This window comes from Leucopleurus acutus (genome assembly GCF_964270905.1).
Source record: "Leucopleurus acutus genome assembly, chromosome: 7".
Classification (NCBI taxonomy): Eukaryota; Metazoa; Chordata; class Mammalia; order Artiodactyla; family Delphinidae; genus Leucopleurus; species Leucopleurus acutus.
In genome coordinates this window covers 39151118-39174947 of record NC_139150.1, presented here as the reverse complement: position 1 = coordinate 39174947, position 23830 = coordinate 39151118, and the positions used below count along the sequence as shown (strand labels likewise).

Sequence of the window (23830 nt, the reverse complement as noted above, 5' to 3'; positions counted from 1 at the left end):
TAGTGGTTGAGGGTCCGCCTGCTGATGCAGGGGACATGGGTTCGTGCCCCGGTCCGGGAAGATCCCACATGCCGCGGAGCGGCTGGGCCCGTGAGCCATGGCCACTGAGCCTGCGCGTCCGGAGCCTGTGCTCCGCAACGGGAGAGGCCACAACAGTGAGAGGCCCACGTACCGAAAAAAAAAAAAAAAAAAAGGCAGGAAGTTGTTTTAAGGACACACCGCTGGGAAACAGCCCATCTGAGACTGACCCGTAGAAGCCAGTGCCATGTCTGTCTACAGGAGACAAGCTGTCTACCCTCCTGTGACCTCGTTTAAGGCACCCCTGGATTCTGCCCTCCAGGAACCCCAAAGTCCTCTGAATCCAAAAGGCCCCAAGCCTTGGTAAAGGACCACCAGCAATCCCTCTCCTTCCTCTCTCACCTGTTTCAAGTGATCAATCAAATCAATATTGATGGAGCACCTACTGACTGACCTCTCTCAAAGGCTGAGCTCCAGCAGAATGGCCTTTCCTGTTCCAGATCCCTTTAGTTGTTGTCTGACCCAGTTGTTGTTGTTGTTTTTTTTCCCCATTTTACTTCCATCAGCTTCCAGCTCAGAAAATTAGTATTTCCCCCAAAACTGACATTTACCTATGTTATGTTTCTATCCTGCTGTGGTGGGAAATGGGAACAATTATCATACGCTACATAATAATGCAAGGACCAAGTGCTGACAGTTTTCGGCTTTTCTGCTTCTCCTTCTCCTTCCTGAGATAACAAAATTTAGACAAATGACCAAAGCTGCAGAAAGGAGGAGGTGCAGGGACACATGGCGGAGAGGAAGGAACACTGAGCTAAGGAGTCGGTAGAAATGGGTCCTAATCCCAGTTGTCGCCGAAATTACTCATCTGACCTTGGCTGAGCCACTCAAACCCCTCAGGGCCTTGGGTTTTCTTCTTTTTATATAAATTTATTTATTTATTTATTTTTGGCTGCACTGGGTCTTCATTGCTGTGCGCGGGCTTTCTCTAGTTGAGGCGAGCGGGGGACTACTCTTCCTTGCGGTGCGCAGGTTTCTCATTGCAGTGGCTTCACTTGTTGCGGAGCACAGGCTCTAGGTACGCGGGCTTCAGTAGTTGTGGTGCACAGGCTCAGTAGTTGTGGCTCGCGGGCTCTAGAGCACAGGCTCAGTAGTTGTGGCACACGAGCTTAGCTGCTCTGCGGCATGTGGGATCTTCCCGGACCAGGGCTCGAACCCGTGTCCCCTGCATTGGCGGGCAGATTCTTAACCACTGTACCACCAGGGAAGTCCCAGGCCTTGGGGTTTTTAATGTGAAATATTAGGAGCTGGACGTAGGCCCCTGACTGCTCTATATCTCTACGGTTCTGCTTGCTCTGAAAATATCAATTGGATTTTACATCATTTGGTTTCATTTCCGGACATTTACAATTCTCTGAGTAATGGGTAACATTTACAGCCCAATTACTTTCCCAAGCTCATCAAAATTTAATTTGCTGCGTGCAGTGACACACGAACGGAGTTTGACTAGGAAGTCAGCAAAGCCACACCAGTGATTTACACAAGGCTCCCGGACTACAAAATTTACCACCAGGAATGTCTAATGAAAGTTTTTCTCATGTAAACATATAGCTTTCACATCTACTGGAGATGCAGCAGGTGAGCTTCCCAAGACAGAAGGTACTAGACAATGCACTCTTTTCACACAATGAGCTCAGGAAATTCTGCTGTGAAATGAAGGGTCTTGGAGTTACTCTAATGCTTCATAAATGAGAACTCTATCTCTTTCAGGACTTCAAGATGCTATTTGCATATTAAAAACACCTGACCCCGGGAGGCTGCATTTCTTCTATGGCAGCTTTAAAAATACTATGACCCACATTTACATTTAAAGACTGATACCTGTGGGTTTTTACTCAATCTACTGTAAGGTTTTGGTGAGGAAGGCATTTTGACACAAAATTAATGTGATTTTAGGAGGCAGAAAATATTATTAGAATTTAGAAGTCACCGATGCAACCATCATTAAACTGCTGGATCAAAAGCATTTTCTTCTTCCTGTCACTATTTTTAAAACCATACATCTATACTGTCCAATGTGATAGCCACAAGTCACATGTGATTGTTGAGCACTTGAAATGAAGCTAGTCCAAGCTGACATGTGCCTGAAGTGTAAAATACACAACAGATTGCAAAGACTTAGCATGAAGAAAGAAGGTAAACTGTCTCATTAATCACTTTATATAGATTACTTGTTGAAATAAGAGTTTGGATATCTTGAGTTAAATAAAAGATTATTAAAATTAATTTCACCTGCATCTTTCTAGTTTTTTTAAGGCTTCTAAAAAAGTTTAAACTAAACAGGCTGCTCACATATTCCAACTGGACAGCTCTGCTCTAAATGTCTCATAGTTTTATATTATGCTTCATACACCTAGTGCAAAGTTCACTTAGTCTGCAAATCATTACTAAGGGTTTACAAAGTGCCATGCTCTTTGCTTGATAGGAGGAACTGGAAAACGAAATGATCGTTTTTGTTTTTAAGGATCTAACATTTTAGAAGAGGTGTAAAGAAAATTAAAATCTACATGATACTCACTACTTCCCAAGCAGGGCCCTGACTTTATCTAGCTTAGGAGACATATAAAGGATGAACATTCAGTCTCCTTTGTAGCTCTGCAACCCTTATGATTGAATCCCAGGCCTAGTTTTTATGTCCTGGGGTGGATCCAGATTTGGTGGAACCTGAAGCTTATGGAAGCCAGCTTTAGTAAAAACTAGGATGCAAAATGATAATGACAAAATTAGAGTAAATATTATAATTGAAATGTGAAATACTTAAGTCAAACAAAGCTGGGAATGATTAATCCTCTGAGTGGTTGAGAGGTGACTCCAGAAGATCACTGACTTAGGTCATGTGGAATGAGTAGGAACTTGGTTAGGAGGGTGGGACAGCTTTCCCTGCCGGGAAAGAGCATGGGTAAGGTACAGAGGCACCTCTGGCAAGAGTGTAAAAGGAGCTAATAATGAAAAGAAGTGAGGCTGCACAGAAGGTGGCCAAGGGACACATTGTGTGAGGGCTTGCATTCTGGGCAAGGGCATGAAAATTTCATCCTTGAGTACAGTAATTGGGAACTGTTGAAAGATTTGGAATTACATGATCAGAATTATGATTTCGAAAGACCCCTGAAAGCAGTGGAGAGATCAGGCCAGGCACACTTCTGATTCAGCATGTGTACCCACCTCTCCATGCAAGGTAGCATTTCTGATTTGAGTAGTCACATCAGAGTGTCCCAGCGTATATCCTATCTCCATAGTCAACCCGCAATCCCATGTGCCTAGATTACAGAATGCCCTTCCCTAAAATGTCCACGGAGTTCTCTTGGTTGACTGGTGTTCACTGAGTCGGTCTTATTTCTCACCTCCCGGCTAACTCCAAACCTCAGGCACTGCCCTCCACCACCCAAGAGAAGCTGCTGCTTCTGAATGGGCACCACATTCCCATCTAGAGACCTGGTGTGGCAGTTCATGCTGGGACACCCAAGAGATTTACACAGCAAAGAGACTGGTATCTGCAGAAACAGGGTTGTCCCAGAGGCCTGCAAAATGAAGGAATGACAACACTCCACTTGGGGCTACCTCAGCCAATGGTGCTCCAGACTTAACGTGGCCCAGCACCTCAGGACACAACTCTTCAGACTCCTTCATGTGGCCAGTCTCCAAATCCCAACCTGCCACCTGAGGGATGTGCTCAGAGAAGTCCTGGACCCCCTGCCTCAGACACAAAAGCATCATTTTCTGTTGATGACCTAGTGTGGGATGGAAGCCATCTTATCAGTCTCTCTTCTTTATACACTGAGTAGCCTCGGTCAGGGTTCCCTCAGTTTACGCCTAACTGGCAAACCATAACTTTGAACTCAGTTATGTACCCTGTGAACCCATGTACTATTTAAGCGAACTGGCTTACCCATTTCCATGCAAACATCTAGCTCCACCTACCAATAGGTTCCGTGGAAAAAGTAAATAAATTGACCTTCTAACTTGCCAAATACACAGCTACAGTGGGAGTCACAGAAAGGACCTGGAACTCAATGAATGCCCACTCAAATTGCTTACTTTGTCTTATTCCTAAAGTGAATCTCCACTGTAGGATGGTAAATACCCCTGACTCCTCCAGGCCCTGGATGGGGGTCTGATTACACTCTGGCACTCAGCCTGGCACCCTGATGGTACTGCCTACCTTTTACTTCATGATCCAGAAAGTGAAGCTCCTTTCAACACAGGAATATTCAGGAGCAGGTGTAGTGGGGGGTCACTGAACAGAGCTAAATCCCAATGTTCAGAGCAATGTATTTACCCCTATTGAGGCCAAAACACCTATAAACATCTTCAAGAAGGTTGAGAGCCAGGCTTGGTAACTGTGGCCCAAGTGTTCACCTAAATGCAAGCCTTAAAATGTCTTATAGGGTGTTATGGACTGAACTGTATCCCCTAAAATTCATATGTTGAAGCCTAATCCCCAGTGCAACTATATTTCCAGATAGGACCTTTAAAGAAGTAATTAAGGTTAAATGAGGTCATAAATGTGGGGTCCTAACCCAATAAAACTGGTGTCCTTATACAAAGAGGAAGAGACACCAGGGATGGGCATGCACCAAGAAAAGGTCATGCAAAGACACAGCGAGAAGGCAGCCATCTGCAAGCTACGGAGAGAGGCCTCAGGAGAAACCAAACCTACCAACACCTTGATCTCAGGAATACCAGCCTCCAGAACTGAGAGAACATTAATTTCTGTTGTTTAAGCCTCCGGGTCTGTGGTATTTTGTTATTGCATCTCCTAGCAAACTAGTATTAAGGATATTTGAACAGAAGAAATATAACAAGTTAACTCAGCCTGTTTTCCAGACTAAAGAAAGAAACTCAGTTTCCTTCTTCTCCAAAGGAAATGTGATTTGATAAGAAGGTGATGTGATCAGGAGGTGGTGGAGGAACTTTTGAATGCTTTCTACCTGCCAGGAGCTACTCTAAATGTCATATATATATTGAACCATTTGACCCTCATGAGACTAGAGGTAGATGTCATTACCCCCACGTTTAGCTGAGGAAAGAGAGGCTCAGGTGACTAACACCAGTGTGAGATGCAGGACCATGAAATCACTGATCTGTGAGATCCAGAAAGGAGATGTAAGATGGAAAGCCAAAAAGAGAACAAGAATTCATATCTGAGGGCTTGCTTCTTCTTAACCTTTGGCTCTTCATGTAGGCAGCTCTGTCACTCTAGTGATGTAACCACCTTTCATGATTTGTATTATGTGAGTATACCCATGATGCAATGGGGTTAAAAATGGGCCCCCTAGAAAGCACCATACCCCCCCAAAAAAGAAAGAGATTTCCTGAACACAGTCAATGTAACCCATCTTTCACCCTCAGACACTCAAATCACACCATTTCGTCTGACTTTCTATGTCCTCTGACTCCTGGATCTTGCTTATTCTTTGTGTGTTGATTTAGATTTGATGGTGAATTCTTTCACACCAAAAGACATGCAAAAGTCATAGGTCAACATTTCAGTGTTCATTTTATGTGGTTCTCAATTGTTTTTTCACACCATGCTATTTCCAAAATAAATGCTGCATGACTCTGTTACATTATTTTTCTAATCCATTATCAGTCAGTTCCAATGGTCTAGTGCTTGATCAAGATAAAGTTTATGTTTTTTGCACACATAAACCCAAAGTTTAGAGCCTAAATTTTTATAACTCAATATTCTAAAAGAGATACCTTCGAGGATCAAACTTTAAAGTAAATTCATAGCCTCTAGCTCTCTGAAAGCAAAAGCAACACACATATGCCAGCCACACAAGGATTAGAAATTTGTGCTGTCACATGCAGTTGAACTGTAGAGTTTAGGTCCATGTTATACCCGTGAAATGAATTTGTTTCCTTTTAGGTTTACCATGGAAGTTTTTCTTTGTTTCCAGTGAACATCCTATTCTTTTTAACTTATCCACAAGTACTGCTTCAGGAAATCCCCCCCACCCACCCCGGCAAATCTGAGAAAGTGAGGCTGAAAATAACAATCTTGATACTGGATAAATGTGAACACACAGAACAAAGGAAATAACCACAATAAAACACAGATGAGCCAGAAGAATTGTGTAGATTGAAGCGGTGTGTCCAGAGACGGTCATCACTGGGTAGAGGCCTAGAGGCCTCAGAAGAGAGCATCTTAATCCAGAAATGGGGCTTCAGTTCTAAAGGCTCAGAAATTGGATTTTGTGAATATCCTAGGCAGAGATCAGTTTCTCAAAAACAAAAGAACATCATACAAATTCATAAGAGGCTAATGTAACAGCCGGAATGCTGCTCAGTAGATTCTTCCCTGTCGTGAAATCTACATGGGAAGCCAAATTCTGAGGAAGAGATTGAACAATTCACATGTGCTCTGGCAATCAGAATACGGCTTTTGCATCTTAAAGGCCCTGAAGCTGTTTTCTTAGGTAGGGTCGAATTCACAAGGACAAAGTTTTCTCCAATTTCATGTAGTTTTCTCAACAGCAGCTTGAGGAACATTAATATAGCCAAATGATTTTTTCCATCTCTATGTTGGTTAGGGCTCAGAGGTGAGGACACACTATCAAAAAGCCCCTTCTAGCCCCGAGCATTCAGAGAGCAGGATGCCATCTAACAGTACTCTCTTTAACAGAGAAAACTTTTCATTTAGACTTTAATAAATTATTGCCTATTTATAATTTGGTTTACCATAATGTGATTCTTTTTTTAAAAAATCACTTTAGGCAGTGCGCTCAGCTGTCCTGCATATGTCTTTTGCTTCAACAGTATTTGGAATGAACAGACCCAGAGACCTTCCTTGCTCCAGCCTCTGACCACCCTCCAACCTTTTTTCAGTCACAACCTTTGGAATCAGCCACTCAGCTATCCTCGGCCTCCAGGACCAGCCAACACCATTTTTTGCGCTTAGCTCCTTACTACCAATCAACCATGAGCTCCCAGATTCGTCAGAATTATTCCACCGAGGTGGAGGCCGCCGTCCAAGATGCGGGGCGGGCACTTACCTCTCTCTGGGCTCCTATTTCGACCCCGACGATGCGGCTCTGCACGGCGTGGGACACTTTCTTCAGGAATTGGCCGAGGAAAAGCGCGAGGGCGCCCAGCGTCCCTTGAAAATGCAAAACCGGTGCTGGAGCAACGCCCTTTTCCAAGATGTGCGGAAGCCTTCTCAAGATAAGTGGGGTGAAACCCAGGACGCTGTGGAAGCCGCCATTCCCAAGGAGAAGAACCTGAACCAGGCACTATCGGATCTGCGTACCCTGGCTTCCGCCCGCGCAGACTCCCACCCCTACGACTTCCGGGAGAGCTGCTTCCTGGAGGAGCAGGTGAAACTCATCAAGCAGATGGGCGACCACCTGACCAACCACCGCAGGCTGGCTGCTCCGCAGGCTGGGCTGGGCAATTATCTCTTTGAAAGGCTCACCCTCGAGCACAAACAGCAGTCTCTGAAGTCCTGCGGCCTCTGAGGAGCCCCTCTGGCGTAGAGCTTTTCCTGAAGCCCCGCTCTGCAGCCACTGGGCAGCTTTTTAACCGCCCTTGACCCCTCTCCCAAGCCTTGGGCCAAATGGAAATAAAGCTTTTTGCAGCAAAAAAAAAAAAAAAAAATCACAAGTTCTATCTCTTCTAGAGAACATACTAATCACCAACCATCCCCCCAACAAAAAAATAAAATTACGCACATACCAAACATTAGTATAGAATGCCTTTTAAAAATCCACTAATGTTCTTAAGAGAATTAAAGATTTAGCCCACTGTGGACAAGCCCTATTTTATATTTTTTTCATTTTACACATCACAGTGTGTCAAAAACTAAAAGTGAAAAAACACTATTGAAGAATGCAACACTGTGCATCCTGCTTTGTACACTGATTTCTCCCCCAGTTTCAAAAGATCAAGATATATCAAGCATTAGAACAAGATCCTCATAGGTGAGAATATTACTGAAGATACAGCATTACAGAGCAGAGAGAATAAAGAGGTAGAACCAGAGGTGCCTGCCCTCAAATTCAGGGTCCCTTTTACAAGCTGTTCCATTGTCACATCTTTAAAATAGTATTGATGATATCAAAAGTGTAAGGTCATTTTTAGAGTTAAAAAAGTTAATGTAATGTGCTTGGCATAGGCAGATACTCAGTAAACAGTAGGTATCACAGCTGTCATTTTAGAGATACTTCATTTTTTGAGCATTTCCTTTCCCTTCTCCAAAACAACCCTATATCCCTTCAGTTAAATGAAGTTTAACAAAATATCTTCCTAACCCACAGCATCTACAGATAGCTTAGGGGAGTGTCTATATTCTCAACTTTTCCAGAAGGACACTAGTGTCTTTTGCATGGAAACAGGGTGGGTTAAAAAGAAAGAACCAATCAGTTGAGCTTCTGTTTTAATGAGAGAACTGGAGAGAAACCAGACTTCACCTTGACCAGGACATGGAGGTAAAGTCTAAAAAGTGCACTTTTTTTTTTTTTTGCCGTACGCGGGCTTCTCACTGTTGCGGCCTCTCCTTTTGCGGAGCACAGGCTCCGGACGTGCAGGCTCAGCGGCCATGGCTCACAGGCCCAGCTGCTCCGTGCCATTTGGGATCTTCGCGGACCTGGGCACGAACCCGTGTCCCCTGCATCGGCAGGCGGACTCTCAACCACTGCGCCACCAGGGAAGCCCTAAAAAGTGCATTCTTTAAGTGGAATTATCACAAAGTTCAGAGGTTGGTTTAGCTCCACTTCCTAATTCTATTTGTATTTGTTCTGTGGTGGCTTTCATACTTTTAATATGTGTTTTCAGCAAATGCTCTTTTTAATCAAAATCTCAGAGGTAACATATAGCTTGGTGACTGTAGTTGATAATGCTGCATTGTACATTTGAAAGTTGCTAAGAGACTAGATCTTAAAAGTTCTCATCACAAGAAAACAATTATTTGTAACTTTCTGTGGTGATGGACTAACTAGACTTAATGTGGTGATCATTTCACAATATATACATGTATCAAATCATTGTGTGGTACACCTGAAACTAATATAATGTTATATGTAAATTGTATCTCCATAAAAAAGTCTTGATGCCACCAAAAAGAAGAGGACCTTAGTATGGCTTTAATTCAAACAGCCTCTCCCCTCACTGTATTACTGAAGGCTTGAAGGGCATGGGCAGGGGAAAGGGGAAGGAGAGGAAACAGTCAACACTAATTTGCATGTAACAACATACTTTCCTCTTTTATTTGCCTCCTACTTTTTCCTTTTTGCTTCTTACTGAAGTAAATATACCAGTAGGCCTTTCAGCAGAAAGAATAATCAATGAATAATAAACTCTATAAACAATAAACGGAACAATAAACTTTCAGTCTTTGTATATCTACATTTTACACTCTTTCCTGACCAATATTTTAGCTGGGAATGGAATCCCAGCTTGCTTCCCCACAGGACTTTGCAAAAATTATTTAATTGATATCTGGCATCTACTTTTTGCTGTGAGAAGCCTGTCATCAGTAAAATTTTCTACCTAGAAAAGAATAAGACCCTCACTTCTTTTTTCCAGTAGTTTTTAGATTTTCTAGGTATGGATTTGTTTTTCAAATCTTGCTTGCAACTTAGTGTTGCTTGCTATATTTGAGGAATCATGTCTTTCTTCAATTCTGAAAAAAAAAATTGTGGCCATAATCTCTTAGAATATTAACCCTGCCCCATTCTCTCTAATCTCTCTTAGAACTCTTATTAGATAAATGTTAGAGCTTTTAATTCTTTCCTCCATGCCTCTTAATTTCTCTTCTATTTTCCCATCTCTTTATCTCTCTGAACTGCATTCTGGGTGATTCTGTTAGAGTTTGACAATTCAGAAAAGTCTTTTCTTGAGAGATCTAATTACTGATTAACCTATTGAGTTTTACTTTATGCTGAATATAAGCATTATACAAAAAAACTATAGTTTTAACCTAATTCCCTGACTATACCAAAGAGATGAAAATGCATATTCTTATGCAAATGTTCTTTTTGTGGTAGATGTTTCTGGAGATGTTCCTGATTCATATTCTGTATAAATAGAATCTTGCCATTTCAATCCTATCATAGTGACATATTGGACACTTGTGATAAAATGAAGCCAGGAAACATTTCTAATATACACTGAGACATATATTTTTCCAGTTAATTATCTATCCCATTTTAAAGCATGCTTATTTTTAAAGTGTCAAAATGTACTAATCCATACTGCAATTGTTTGGAAAACTTCATGAACAAGTATATTTCAGCAAGAAAAGACATTTGATGCCAGCCAAATTCTCTTTTTTTCTGTCACTATAAATGGCTTTCCTATTTTCAACAGTTTTTCAAAATCGAAGTCATATCTAAGCTGACAACTTCTTTGGCAAGTCTCAGCTAGATGTAATTTGAAACAGTCAAGGAAGCAAAGCCTAAACAATAAGGTTTTTAATGGGAACGATGACAGATCCTTAACTACTGTCATACTGTGTCTGACACCAGAAGACTTGAGAGGAAATTTGTTAAATAAATACTTGCAGTTAAAGGAATACACCTGCATTTAGAGTATGTGTTCTGTGTCATAAAAATATGTAAGATCTGAGAATTCAGTGATGTTAAACACTTAACAAAAACATACCTGAAAAATACCCCTAAGGAATTTTTCTCTTTCACCTTCAGAATATTCTTTATCTATAGTCTGCATCCAAAGGTCATTAAAAGGTCACAAGGGATAAAAAAAAATCAAAGCGCTCCTCCTTTTAGCCTCAGCTTAGTTCTATACAAAACAAGGTTGTTTACTTACTAAGTGAGAAGAAAATTCTAATGTGACCTTTTAACCGCTATTGCTTACACACAAATATACACACATGGTTTGCTTTTACTAGAATGAGACTTTTTTACTATTAACACTATTGGTATTCATGTATTATGTATTCAGTATACATGAATATTATGTTTTAGAAACACTACAGATTGGGGGCTTCCCTAAGAAAACTAAACTAAATCACCAGGAAAGCTGAAATGAGGCTATACTTGACAGTTGGTTTAATTTATAACAATTTTCGCTACTTAAATTGCCTAAGCTTAGTTTCAGATAAAAATTACTATCTTTGTTTAGGCTTTTTATGTCTCAACAGGTAAAATACCAATTCTGATGTGTAAAACTCCTTAATTTAAATGAAAATTACTAGGCAACATGAAGAAAAATTAAGTCTGTGTTTTAGGATACAGCTAAACCCTCCAAACCCAATGAATGTTTGCACAGCTATCATAGAGAAGAGGAAACTAGCAGGTGATTCTGGGAAACTGTGGCTTGATTATACCTCTCTTCTCCCCCACTACCAACATCAATCTATCTCCCTTTCCTGCGATGAATAGCTGCTCAGCCCTACAAGCTAGCAGGACCAGATAAACTCTTGGGTTCTGTGCAAGTCCTAGAGGAGAGAAACCTGGAAGATTGTCTCTGTCTTACATTCGTTAAGCACTTGAGACTAGAACTGAGGGTGAGTGTCATAAAGTGGTAGATTCCAGGGAGACCACAGAAATACAGAGACCTGTGTATTCCCAGGCAAGGTCAAGATCAACCCTAGTAAAGGGCCTGACACCCTGATACCGAAAAGGCCAAGAAGGAGCACATGATGGACCCAATCCTTCCTTTCTTTGATCCTGGCAAAACACAAGGAAACCAAGAAATTAAAAATAGAATTACCGAGCAGAAGCAAGAAGAACTACAACCCTGCAGCCTGTGGAACAAAAACCACATTCACAGAAAGACAGACAAGATGAAAAGGCAGAGAGCTATGTACCAGAAGAAGGGAGAAGATAAAACCCCAGAAAAACAACTAAATGAACTGGAGACAGGCAACATTCCAGAAAAAGAATTCAGAATAATGATAGTGAAGATGATCCAGGACCTCGGAAAAAGAATGGAGGCAAAGATCGAGAAGATGCAAAAAATGTTTAACAAAGACCTAGAAGAATTAAAGAACAAACAAACAGAGATGAGCAATACAATAACTGAAATGAAAAACACACCAGAAGGAATCAATAGCAGAATAACTGAGGCAGAATAATGGATAAGTGACATGGTGGAATTCACTGCTGCTGAACAGAATAAAGAAAAGAGAATGAAAATAAATGAAGACACCCTAAGATACCTCTGGGACAACATTAAACACAACAACATTTGCATTATAGGAGTCCCAGAAGGAGAAGAGAGAAAGGACCAGAGAAAATATTTGAACAGATTATAGTCGAAAACTTCCCTAACATGGGAAAGGAAATAGCCACCCATGTCCAGGAAGCACAGCGAGTCCCATACAGGATAAACCCAAGGAGAAACACATTGAGACACATAATAATCAAATTGGCAAAAATTAAAGACAAAGAAAAATTATTGAAAGCAGCAAGGGAAAAATGACAAATAACATACAAGGGAACTCCCATAAGGTTCAAAGCTGATTGCTCAGCAGAAACTCTACAAGCCAGAAGGGAGTGGCATGAAATACTTAAAGTGATGAAAGGAAAGAACCTACAACCAAGATTACTCAACCCGGCAAGGATCTCACTCAGATTCGATGGAGAAATCAAAAGATTTACAGACAAGCAAAAGCTAAGAGAATTCAGCACCACCAAACTAGCTCTACAACAAATGCTAAAGGAATTTCTCTAAGTAGGAAACAAAAGAGAAGGAAAGGACCTACAAAAAGAAACCCAAAACAATTAAGAAAATGGTCATAGGAACATACATATCAATAATTACCTTAAACGTGAATGGATTAAATGCTCCAACCAAAAGACACAGACTGGCTGAATGGATACAAAAAAAAAGACCCATATATATGTGGTCTACAAGAGACCCACTTCATACCTAGGGATACATACAGACTGAAAGTGAGGGGATGGAAAAAGATATCCATTGCAAATGGAAATCAAAAGAAAGCTGGAGTAGCAATACTGATATCAGATAAAACAGATTTTAACATAAAGAATGTTACAAGAGACAAGGAAGGAGACTACATAATGATCAACGGATTAACCCAAAAAGAAGACATAACAATTATAAATATATATGCACCCAACATAGGAGCACCTCAATACATAAGGCAACTGCTAACAGCTATAAAAGAGGAAATCGACAGTAACACAATAATAGTGGGGGACTTTTAACACCTCGCTTACACCAATGGACAGATCATCCAAAATGAAAAAAATAAGGAAACATAAGCTTTAAATGACACAATAGACCAGATAGATTTAATCGATATTTATCAGACATTCCATCCAAAAACAGCAGATTACGCTTTCTTCTCAAGTGCGCATGGAACATTCTCCAGGATAGATCACATCTTGGGTCACAAATCAAGCATCTTTTCTGACCACAACGCTATGAGTTAGAAATGAATTACAGGGGAAAAAACGTAAAAAACACAAACACATGGAGGCTAAACAATACGTTACTAAATAACTAAGAGATCACTGAAGAAATCAAACAGGAAATCAAAAAATACCTGAAGACAAATGACAATGAGAACACAACAATCCAAAACCTATGGGATGCAGCAAAAGCAGTTCTAAGGAGGAAGTTTATAGATACACAAGCCTACCTCAAGAAACGAAAAATCTCAAATAAACAATCTAACCTTACACCTAAAGGAACTAGAGAAAGAAGAAAAACAAACAAAACCCAAAGTTAGCAAAAGGAAAGAAATCATAAAGATCAAAGCAGAAAATAATGAAATAGAAACAAAGAAAACAATAGCAAAGATCAATAAAACTAAAAGCTGGTTCTTTGAGAAGATAAACAAAATTGCTAAACCATTAGCCAGTCTTATCAAGAAAAAGAGGGAGAGGACTCAAATCAATAAAATTAGAAATGAAAAAGGAGAAGTTACAACAGACACCGCACAAATATAAAGCATCCTAAGAGACTACTCCAAGCAACTGTATGCCAATGAAATGGATAACCTGGAAGAAATGGACAAATTCTTAGAAAGGTATAACCTTCCAAGACTGAACCAGGAAGAAATAGAAAATATGAACAGACCAATCACAAGTAATGAAATTGAAACTGTGACTTAAAATCTTCGAACAAACAAAAGTCCAGGACCGGATGGCTTCACAGGTGAATTCTATCAAACATTTAGAGAAGAGCTAACACCCATCCTTCTCAAACTTTTCCAAAAAATTACAGAGGAAGGAACACTCCCAAACTCATTCTATGAGGCCACCATCACCCTGATAACAAAACCAGACAAAGATACTACAAAAAAAGAAAATTACAGACAAATATCACTGATGAATAGAGATGAAAAAATCCTCAACAAAATACTAGCAAAACCGAATCCAACAACACATTAAAAGGATCATACACCATGATCAAGTGAGATTTACCCCAGGGATGCAAGGATTCTTCAATATACACAAATCAATCAATGTGATATACCTTATTAACAAATTGAAGAAGAAAAACCATATGATCATCTCAACATGTGCAGAAAAAGCTTTTGACAAAATTCTACACCCATTTATGAGAAAAACTCTCTAGAAAGTGGGCATAGAAGGAACCTACCTCAACATAATAAAGGCCATATATGACAAACCCACAGCAAACATCATTCTCAATGGTGAAAAACTGAAAGCATTTCCTCTAAGATCAGGAACAAGAAAAGGATGTCTACTCTCACCACTATTATTCAACATAGCTTTGGAAGTACTAGCCACGGCAATCAGAGAAGAAAAATAAATAAAAAGAATACAAATTGGAAAACAAGAAGTAAAACTGTCACTATTTGCAGATGACATGATATTATACCACAGAGAATCCTAAAGATGCCACCAGAAAACTATGAGAGCTAATCGATGAATTTGATAAAGTTGCAGGATACAAAATTAATGCACAGAAATCTCTTGCATTCCTATATACTAATGATGAAAAATCTGAAAGAGAAATTTAGGAAACACTCCCATTTATCGTTGCAACAAAAAGAATAAAATACCTAGGAATAAAGCTACCTAGGGAGACAAAAGACCTGTATGCAGAAAACTATAAGACACTGATGAAAGAAATTAAAGATGATACCAACAGATGGAGAGATATACCATGTTCTTGGATTAGAAGAATCAATATTCTGAAAATGACTATACTACCCAGAGCAATCTACAGATTCAATGCAATCCCTATCAAATTACCAATTGCATTTTTTACGGAACTAGAACAAAAAATCTTTAAATTGTTATGGAGACACAAAAGACCCCAAATAGCCAAAGCAGTCTTGAGGTAAAAAGACGGAGCTGGAGGAATCAGACTCGCTGACTTCAGACTATACTACAAAGCTACAGTAATCATGACAATATGGTACTGGCACAAAACCAGAAATATAGATCAATGGAACAAGATAGAAAGCCCAGAGATAAACCCACACTCCTATGGTCAACTAATCTATGACAAAGGAGGCAAGGATATACAATGGAGAAAAGACATTCTCTTCAATAAGTGGTGCTGGGATAACTGGACAGCTACATGTAAAAGAATGAAATTAGAACACTCCCTAACACCATGCACAAAAATAAACTCAAAATGGATTTGAGACCTAAATGTAAGACCAAACACCATAAAACTCTTAGAGGAACACACAGGCAGAACAATCTATGACATAAATCACAGCACAATCTTTTTTGATCTACCTCCTAGAGTAATGGAAATAAAAAACAAAATAAACAAATGGGACCTAATGAAACTTCAAAGCTTTTGCACAGAAAAGGAAACCATAAACAGGACAAAAAGACAAACCTTAGAATGGGAGAAAATATTTGCAAATGAATCAACGGACAAAGGATTAATCTCCAAAATATATAAACAGCTCATGCCGCTCAATATTAAAGAAACAAAAAACCCAATCCAAAAATGTAAATTTAGGGCAGAAGACCTAAATAGACATTTCTCCAAAGAAGACTAACAGATGGCCAAGAAGCACATGTAAAGTTGTTCAACATCACTAATTATTAGAGAAATGCAAACCAAAACTACAATTAGGTATCACCTCACACCAGTTAGAATGGGCATTATCAGAAAATCTACAAACAACAAATGCTGGAGAGAGTGTGGAGAAATGGGAACCCTCTTGCACTGTTGGTGGGAATGTAAATTGACACAGCCACCATGGAGAACACTATGGAGGTTCCTTTAGAAACTAAAAATAGAATTACCATATGACACAGCAATCCCACTACTGGGCATATACCCAGAGAAAACCATAATTCAAAAAGACACATGGGGCTTCCCTGGTGGCGCAGTGGTTAAGAATCCACCTGCTGATGCAGGGGACACAAGTTTGAGCCCTGGTCTGGGAAGATCCCACATGCCGCACAGCAACTAAACCTGTGCGCCACAACTACTGAGCCTGTGCTCTAGAGCCCGCGAGCCACAAGTGCTGAAGCCCGCGCCTAGAGCCCGTGCTCTGCAATGAGAAGCCACTGCAATGAGAAGCCCGCACACCGCAACGAAGAGTAGCCCCTGCTCGCGGCAACTGGAGAAAGCCCGCGTGCAGCGACAAAGACCCAACACAGCAAATAAATAAATAAATAAAATTAAAATAAATAAATTTATAAAAATAAAAAGATACATGCACCCCAATGTTCATTGCAGCACTATTTACAATAGCCAGGTCATGGAAGCAACCTAAATGCCCATCGACAGACGAATGGCTAAAGAAGATGTGGTACATATATACAATGGAATATTACTCAGCCATAAAAAGGAACGAAATTGAGTCATTTGTTGAGACGTGGATGCATCTAGAGACTGTCATACAGAGTGAAGTAAGTCAGAAAGAGAAAAACAAATATCGTATATTAACGCATGCATGTGGGAACTAGAAAAATGGTACAGATGAACTGGTTTGCAGGGCAGAAATTGAGACAGAGATGTAGAGAACAAACGTATGGACACCAAGGGGGAAAAGTGGCGGGGGTTTGGCGTGGTGGTGTGATGAACTGGGTGACTGTGAGTGACATGTATACACTGATGTGTATAAAACTGATGACTAATAAGAACCTGCTATATAAAAAAATATATAAAATTAAATTAAAAAAATTTTTTTAAAGAATTCCCATATGTAATTCTATATGTAATATTGATTACATATATAATTACAAATCCACATATGTAGATTAAATATATAATACCATATGTAATAGGTTACCAACAATCCCACTTCCTGGGTATATATCCAAAGGAAATAAAATCACTACCTATATTCCCATGTTCATTGAAGAATTTTTCATAATAACCAAGACATGCAAACAATCTACGTGTCTCTCAACAGATGAATGGATAAATAAAATGTGATATATAGGGGCTTCCCTGGTGGTGCAGTGGTTAAGAATCCTCCTGCCAATGCAGGGGACACGGGTTCAAGCCCTGGTTTGGGAAGACCCCACATGTCACAGAGCAACTAAGCCCATGCACCACAACTACTGAGCCTGCGCTCTAGAGCCCACAAGCTATAACTACTGAAGCCCACGTGCCACAACTACTGAAGTCCACGCACCTAGAGCCCATGCTCCGCAACGAGAAAAGCCACCACAGTGAGAAGCCTATTGCACCGCAACGAAGAGTAGCCCCCGCTTGCCACAAGCAGAGAAAGCCCGTGCGCAGCAACAAAGACCCAATGCAGCCAAAAATAAAATAAATAAAAATAAATTTTTTAAAATGTGATATATATATATATATATATATATATAACAACACACACACACACACACACACTAGGATGTTATTCAGTCTTAAAAGAGAAGGAAATCTTGCTATTTGCAAAAGCATGGATGGACTAGGAGGGCCTTACACTAAGCAAAATAAGCAAGATAGACAGAAATTACATGTTGTCACTTATATGGGGAATCTAAAAAAAAAAATTCGAACTCATAGAAAATGGTGGTTGCCAGAGACTGAGCTAGGCATGAGGGAAATGGGGAAAGGTTGGTAAAAGGGTACAAAGTTTCAGTTATAAGAGGAATAAGGTCAGAGAATCGAATGTACAACATGGTGATCATAGTTGATAATACTGTATTGTATCACTGAAATTTGCTAGGACAGTAAAACTTAAGTTTTCTCACCAAAAAAAAAAAAAAGGAAATATGTGAGGAAATGGATATGTTAATTAACTTGATGGAGGGAGGGAATCCCTCTACAATGTATACATTTATCAAATCAAGATGTTGTATACTTTAAATATATTACAATTTTATTTGTCAATTATACCCCATAAAGCTTGAAAAAAAGAGTGAACTAAATATCAAATAAGTGTAAATAAAGAAAAATCAGGGGTAAGATATTAATATCTGAGACGTTAAAATATGATACAGTAAAGAAGACAAATAAGCATATTAGTTGAGGTATTTTAAGAATGTGACCTATCTAATAGAAAAAATTACAAAGGATAAAAATCAATAAACTGAATGTATTGGGTATATATGTGTGACATACATGTGATATATATGTAATAATTTTTATAGAGAGAAAACTTTATATTCCTCAAATATTGAGTGTTTGTTTTTTCATATCTCCATGAAATATTTTTTAAAATTAATCTGAACTTGTTAAAAAATTAATGAATTTTTAATGTCATATTTGTACAGAACATATTCTTTGTTCACCAATACAATTAGAAACAAATAATATTAAATGATTGAAAAAGCTTTCCATATCTGAAAATTTATAACACACTTCTTAATAAACCTTGGAATGAAAACAAAATCAAGACGGAAATTTCAAACTATCTGGAAAACAATGCAAGAGAAAACAGCCCATAAAAACACCGCTGAGAGAAAACAAAAGCACTACTCAGAAGAAAACATGGATTCAAAAGCCTCCGTTACCAGAAAATAAGAATAAAAAGGAACTTGGTACTCATCTTGAAACACTAAAAAAATAAAGAAAGAAGCAAGAAACAAAAAAGCAAGGAAGTTATATAAGTCTAATTAAGGAAAAAGAAAAATACTGTAATTATTATAAATAAATTCAAAAACTGATTCTTAGAAGGAATTTATAAATTAAATAAGTCCTTCATGAGTCTACATAAGGGAGAATAGAGAGAAGAAAAAAACAAGCTTACAAATGGAAAAGGAAACATAATCACAGATAGAGAAGAGATTGAAAGAATTATAAGACAATACTGCAGACAACTATATGGTAACAAATTTGAAAATCTAGAGGAAATGAAAAAAACTGGCAAAAAATGACCCAAAATGATGTGAAAACTTCAATAAGCTAGATTGCCATATAATAGATTTAAAAGGTGATTAATAACTCATCATTGAAAAACAGCACCATGAACACATACGTTTACAGCTCAGTTTTATTTAGCTTTTAGAAAGGTGTTCTTAAACCCTAGCAACAAACCTTAACAATTTTTTTTTAATTTTTTAAATTAATTTTTATTGGAGTATAGTTGATTTACAATGTTTTGTTAGTTTCTGCTGTGCAACAAAGTGAATCACTTATACAGATACATATATCCACTCTTTTTTTAGATTCTTTTCCCATATAGGTCATTACAAAGTATTGAGTAGAGTTCCCTGTGCTATACAGTAGTTTTTTTTATCAGTTATCTATTTTATATATAGTAGTGTGTATATGTCAATCCCAATCTCCCAATTTATCCCTTACCCAACCTTTCCCCCTTGGTAACCATAACAAACCTTAAAAATTTTTAAAGAATGGAAATCATACAAAGTATGTCTCTGAAAATAATGAATTAAACTAGAAATCAACAGAAACATTTTTTAACATCTCCAAACACATGGAAATTAAACAACACACTTCTAAAAGCCTATGAGGAAGTCTCAATGTAAATTAGAAAATGTCTTGAATGAAATGAAAATACAACACATCCCAAATTAATGAGATATTACTAAAGCAGTGTTTAGTGAGAAATTTATAGCAATAAATTTTTATATTGGAAAAACTGATCTCTAATCAATAATCTAAACTTTCACCTTAAGCTAGAAAAAAGAGAGAGCAAAAGAAATCCTAAGCAAGTAGAGGAATGAAATTATAATAAAGGTAAGAGCAAAAATCAGTAAAATTGAGAACAGAGAAGCAATAGAGAAATTTAATGAAACCAAAATTACTTCCTTGAAAACATTATTAAAAGGGATAAACCTCCAGAGTAAGACTGACAAAAAATAAATTTTTTAAAAACGCAGATCACCAATATCAGAAATGGAAAAGGGGACATCACTATAGACTCTGCAGACATTAACAGGATAATAAGGGAATACTACAAATAATACCAGACACATACATTTGACAACAACAAATAAAATGGACCACTTTCTCAAAATCCACAAATTACCAAAATTTGCACAAGAAGAAATATATAATCAGAATAGTTCTTGTATTAGTTGACTAGGGCTGCCATAAGTAAGGACTACAAATTGAGTGACAAACAGTAGAAATTTATTGTCTCAGTTCTGGAGGCTACAAGTGCAAGATCAACGTGTCAACAGAGATGGTTCTTTCTGAGGGTTCTGAGAGAGAATCTGTTACATGTGCTCTTCTAGCTCCTGGTGGTTTGCTGGCAATCTCTGGCATTCCTTGGCTTGTAGAAGCATCACCCTATCTCTGCATTCATCTTCACATTATGTTCTCCCTGTGTGCACATTTGTGTTCAAATTTCCTTTTTGTTACAAGGACACCAGTCATATTGGATTAGAGGCCCATTCTACTCCCCTATGATCTCATCTTAACTAATTACATCTTAACTAATTGCACTCTGCTTCTAAACGGGTTTACATTCTGAGGTACTGAGGGATAGGACCTCAATGCATGAATTTTGGAGAAGATACAATTCAACCTGTAACAGTTCTGTAACTATTGGGCTGGCCAAAAGGTTAGTTCGTTTTTTTCCATCAGATGGCTCTAGTAGCACTTAGTTGTGTTTAACGTCATTCGAAACAATTTTGTTAGATTGTATATGAAAGCTGTCATATCACTGTGCATTTAAAAAAAAGACTTATCAAAACTGGTGAATTTTTGCGTAGCCATTTTAATATTAAATATGAAAAAAACATTTTGGCATATGATTTATTATTTCAAGAAAGGTAAAATCCCAACGGAACACACACACAAAAAGATTTGTGCAGTGTATGGAGAAGGTGCTCTGACTGATGGAACATGTCAAAAGTGGTCTGTGAAGTTTCGTGCTGGAAATTTCTCGCTGGACGATGCTCCACGGTCAGGTAGATCGGTTGAAGTTGATAGCGATCGAATTGAGACATTTATTGAGAACAATCAATGTTATACCACGTGGGAGATAGCTGACATACTCAAAATATCCAAATCAAGCACTGAAAATCATTTGCACCAGCTTGGTTACGTTCATCACTTTGATGTTTGGGTTCCACATACGTTAAGTGGAAAAAACCTTCTTGATCGTATTTCAGCATGCGATTCTCTACTTAAACGTAATGAAAACATTCCGTTTGTAAAACAAATTGTGACTGGTGATGAAAAGTGGATACTGTGCAATAATGTGGAACAGAAGAGATTGTGAGGCAAGCGAAATGAACCACCACCAACCACACCAAAGGCCGGTCTTCAGCCAAAGAAGGTGATGTTGTGTATATGGTGGGATTGGAAAGGAGTCCTCTATTATGAGCCTTCCGGAAAACCAAACGATTAATTCCAACAAGTACTGCTCCCAGTTAGACCAACTGACAGTAGCATTCGACAAAAAGCGTCCAGAATTAGTCAACAGAAAACGCATAATCTTCCCTCGGGATAACGCAAGACCGCATGTTTCTCTGACGAGGGGCAAAAACTGTTACACCTTCCCTGGGAAGTTCTGACCATATTCACCAGACGTTGCACCTTTGGATTTCTATTTATTTAGGTCTTTACAAAATTCTCTTAATGGAAAAAATTTCCATTCCCTGGAAGGCTGTAAAAGGCACCTCGAACATTTCTTTGCTCAAAAACATTAAAAGTTTTGGGAAGATGGAATTATGAAGTTGCCTGAAAAATGGCAGAAGGTAGTGGAACAAAAGGGTGAATACGTTGTTCAATAAAGTTCTTGGTAAAAATGAAAAATGCATCTTTTATTTTTACTTAAAAAACTGAAGACACTTTTTGGCCAACCCAATATTAAAGAAACTGAATTAGTAGTTTAAACCTTCTGGAAAAAGAAGTCCCTACTAACAGATGGTTTCACTAGTGAATTCTGTCAAACATTCAAGGAGAATAATAGCACCAATTCTGTATAACCTCTTCCAGAAACACTTCCCGTCTATGTTATGAGATGAGCATTACCCTGATTCCAAAGCCAGACAAAAAAGTACAAAAAAGAAACTACAGATCAACAGATCAATATCTATCCTGAACTTAGATACAAAAATGCTCAGCAAAGTGTGAGCAAATTCAGTGTGTCAATATACATTAAAAATGTTACAATGACCAAGTGAGATTTATCCCAGAAATGCTATTTATCCCAAAAAACTAGTTCAATATTTGAACATCAATCAATGTATTCCATTATATTTATAGCCTGAAGAAAAAAAACACATGATCATATCAGTTGATACAGAAAATACTATTTGACGAAATCTAACATCCATTCATATTCATGATTAAAAAAAAAAAAACTCTCAGCCAACTACGAATAAAAGGAAAATTCCTAAAAGTGACAGTGAACATTTACCAAAAAAAAAATCATAGCTAACATCATATTTAATTATGAAAGGCTGAATGATTTCCCATAGATTGGGAACAAGGCAAGGATATCCATTCTCACCACTCCTGTTTAACATCATACTAGAGACCTAGCCAATGCAATAAGACACCAAAAAGAATAAAAGGCATACACATTGAAAAGAAAAATATAAAATGTCCTTAGTCCCAGGTCTCACAGTTGTCTATATGGAAAATCCCAAGGAATCTACAAATAAAACTCTTGAGAACTAACAATTGAGCTTAGCAAGACTGCAGGATACAAGGTCAACAAATACACCAGACAAAACAAAATGAAACTAGCAAACAAAAAATTAATGTTCTATACTATATATTAGCAATGGACCATTGGAAACAAATTTTTTAAATACCATTTATAATAGCTATAAAAATGAAGTATATAAATATAAAAAATATATGCATGGATTTTGTATGATGAAACTGAAAAAATCCTGGTAAAAGAAATGAAAGAAGACCTAAATACATGTAAATACATACTACATTCATGGATGGGAAGGCTCAATATAGTAAAGATTTCAATTCTCCCCAAACTGATCTACAGATTCAACACAATTCCAAAAAAATCTCAGCCAGTATTTTTGTAGATACAGGTAACTGATTCTAAGTTTTATATAGAAAGGCAAAGGAACTAGAAGAGTCAAATATTTTTGCAAATTAACAAAGTTAGAAGAATCACACGCTCAATTTAAGAAATGCTGTAAAACTACATTAATCAAAACACTGTATACTCACAAAGGGATAGACACATGGATCAATGGACTAGAATATAGAGTGTACCAACAGACCCGGACAAGCATGGCCAACTGATTTTTGACCAACATGCAAAGCTAATAGAATTAAGAAAAGATAGTCTTTTCATCAAATGATATTGGAACAACTGGACATCTATATGCAATAGAGTAAACCTCAACCTAATATAAAATTTAATTATACTTCATACAAAATATACTCAAAATGGGTCATAGATCCATTAGATCACGGATCTCAATGTAAGACAAAACTATAAGATTTTTGGAATAAAACAGAAAAATCTTCATGATCT

The 23830-nt window shown here is 38.2% G+C and overlaps 1 pseudogene across 1 annotated transcript; it reads left to right on the top strand.

Annotated features, from left to right (window-relative positions):
• The first annotated feature begins 6999 nt into the window (after positions 1–6999).
• Positions 7000–7786, top strand: LOC309963619 (ferritin light chain-like; annotated as a pseudogene). The gene has a single exon. The product of its transcript is annotated as a ferritin light chain-like (transcript).
• Positions 7787–23830: the final 16044 nt, after the last annotated feature.